This window comes from Lutra lutra, chromosome 15 (genome assembly GCF_902655055.1).
Source record: "Lutra lutra chromosome 15, mLutLut1.2, whole genome shotgun sequence".
NCBI classification, from domain to species: domain Eukaryota; kingdom Metazoa; phylum Chordata; class Mammalia; order Carnivora; family Mustelidae; genus Lutra; species Lutra lutra.
In genome coordinates, this window is record NC_062292.1 from 2393268 (window position 1) to 2396317 (window position 3050).

The following is a 3050-nucleotide window of genomic DNA, read 5'->3' on the forward strand; positions in this document are numbered from 1 at the left end:
GGTCTGACCTTTTCCTATATGACAGGCAAATAAACATATAGAAAATGTCCAAGTAGATCATGGTTCTGTAATGGGAAAGACAGATACATAAAGAATAACGAGTCAGGACGGAAAGGACCACAAGAGAAGTATGGACAAAGAATTAAAGTGATGTAGAAACTAGAATCTCTGGGATTTGAGGGATGCCATACAGAATCCACTCGCCCAACATTTTTTGAAAGCCTCCTGTGTGTCACCCAGGTCTCGAGGGTCTCAGGATACACCAGGGAATCAAATCCAAACATCCCTGGCCTTGTGGGGCCTGTACTCTATGAGAGCTGGGGGTGCAGTGAATATAAATCAGTAAATTATCTGTTATGTTAGAAAGTGGTAAGTATTGGAGAAAAAAAGGGGAAAATAGAGAAGAGTAAGGGGAATTAAGAGTCATGAAGGAAGGGCTGTAATTTAAAATAGTGGCTCGCATTGGATCCTTGGTGAGGTGACATTTGAGCAAAGGAATGAAGAGGGTAAGGACATTGGCCAAGTGCATGTCGGGGGGGAGAGGGGACAACCAGTGCAAATACCCCAAATCTTGAGTATGCTTGGCCTACTTGGAGGCCAGCGAGGAGGTCAGAGGAGCTCTGGCAGGGTGGATGAAGGAGAAGGTGCAATTAGTATGAGATTTAGGGGTATGGCTGTGGCCAGATCACGTAGGGTCTTGATGATTATGGAAGGGGCTTTTACTCTGACCCAGAAGGGAAAATACTGCAGAGTTTTGAGCAGAGTAGTGACATGACCTTTCCTTGACTTGAGAAAAGTAGCAGTGGATGGGAGCAAGGAGACCAGATAGATCAGGAGTTGGTAAACCATGACTCTTGGTCCAAATTCAGCTTGTTGCTTTTGTGTAAATAAACTTCTATTGGAACACAGAGAAGAAAACCAAACAGCTACAGTGATAGCGATAACTAGAGATCAAAGGGCTTGAGCTTAGGCAGTGCCCGCAGGAGCAGAGGACATGCAGGGGAGGCAGATCAACAGGAGCTGGTGCTGACTGGGTGTGGCTGATGAGAGAAAGAAAGGAATCAAGGAAGACTTGAAGATTTCCGGCTACAGTCACTGGGTGGAAAAGTTAACTTGTAGAGTTTAGGGAATACATGACAGCAGCTGAGATACCCTGGAAGATGATCTACCTTTAATAGACAATCACTCAGCTGAGGCTTCATGAGTATACTCTATTCTGTAATTAGATCTTTCTTTCTCTTATGGAACTCGACATGCCTTAAAGTGGCTTTAAGACTTCCGAGGGACCAATCATTTTTTTCCCTCTAAACAATTTAGCCAATTTAAATATGGACTCAGGAATCAAGGATGAAATATTAATATAATTAAGTGTGAAGGAAGGCTCGTGACCAATAAGACTTCCTCTGGTGCTCCGGTTCCCCCTACCCCACACATCTAGATCTTGGGACTTGACTCCCCCACCAGCCCAGTGCTCCCCACTGCATCCCAACCTGGGGAGACTCAGGTCTGAAGGGCTCCTATTTGCCAAGAGAGATATAAGGACATGTGCAACCTCTCCTGACCCAGGGAGGATGGAAGACTGACAAGAAAGGCTTGTCAGGCTTTCTTTCCACAGTGAACCAGGAGCAAGAGGGAAGATGATGCTTGCTCTGTGAATCCAGTCACTTCCACCAAACTCAACAAGGGAAGTCGCTACCCTTTCTGTGAGAAGGAGTAAGATGGAAAAGGTCTCAAGTGCTCCTTCCTTCCTCCCCTACCGATCTCTCCTGGAAGTAAAATGAAAAACCTGTGCCTCTCTATGGAAATCGAGGAACACAGTAAGAAGCATTACCCCTTCCCGCGATAGGACCTGTGTTAGACACATGAAAACTGAAAATACAAACTCAGGTAGCTTTGCGCAGTGGCATCGTAGCCAATGAGGTTTATCTGAGGTGCGATTATTGCTAATTGAAAATATACACTCAGGTAAAGTAGTCTAGTCCTATGTGGGCCCTAAATGGGAAAGTTGCCTTCTTGTGGACAAAGTGCAGGGCCAAAGCACTAAGGGAAACAGCCCATAGGGAAATAGACTGGATCACTGGTCCAGCTGGGCAAAAGGGGGAACATTTAGTACACGGAGGCAAGGATGCCTTGTGAGCGTCAAGGGTGAGGCTGCGCCTCAGAATGGGACCAGAGAAAAGGGAGCCCCTGGAAACCCATGAAATAGACCCTCCCCATCTGAAGCCTTGGCTTCTCTCTAAGAATACGCTTCATTTTTCTCTTTTCTTGTGGGTGGCATTCTCTGTGCCCTTGTCTCTGTAACAGAAAGCAGAAAATACAGTCTATCAGGGCTCCCTGTTTCCTGCTCTGGATTCAGCCACAGCGAGTGACAGAGGAAGTAACGACCCTCAGTAGCCTCGACCTTGCTCTCCATTCTCCTTTCACGGGCGAGGGTTACCGGCCGGTCTGGCCTAGGTCAGAGCGTCATTTCTTTCTTTCTTTTTTCTTTTTTTTATAATTTTTTAATTTTTTGGGCGCCTGGGTGGCTCAGTGGGTTAAGCCGCTGCCTTCGGCTCAGGTCATGATCTCAGAGTCCTGGGATTGAGCCCCGCATCGGGCTCTCTGCTCAGCAGGGAGCCTGCTTCCTCCCCTCTCTCTGCCTGCCTCTCTGCCTGCTTGTGATCTCTGTCAAATAAATAAAATCTTAAAAAAATAATAATTTTTAAATTTTTTATAAATATATAATGTATTATTAGCCCCAGGGTACAGGTCTGTGAATCGTCAGGCTTACACACTTCACAGCACTCAATAGAGCACATACCCTCCCCAATGTCCATAACCCCACCACCCTCTCCCTAACTCCCCTCCCCCCCCCCGAAGAGCCTCATTTCTTGTTAGCTTAGCTAACTTAGCTAAGCTGCAGGGCTGTGTGTATCCCACCTTCTCCACCCCCAGCTGTGGGCTCTAGTTGCCACGGCTAAAGGAAGCGAGCTGGGAAGATACTCCAGAACTGTCTTCAGTGTCTGAGTGTCTTCAGTGACTGGGATCAGGAAGTAATCAGAAAATTTTAA

The 3050-nt window shown here is 46.6% G+C and overlaps 1 non-coding gene across 1 annotated transcript; it reads left to right on the forward strand.

Annotated features, from left to right (window-relative positions):
- Nucleotides 1-1889: 1889 nt before the first annotated feature.
- LOC125086503 (U4 spliceosomal RNA) lies at nucleotides 1890-2024 on the forward strand. The gene has a single exon (XR_007123228.1). It is a non-coding gene; the product is annotated as a U4 spliceosomal RNA (small nuclear RNA).
- The last annotated feature ends 1026 nt before the right edge of the window (nucleotides 2025-3050 follow it).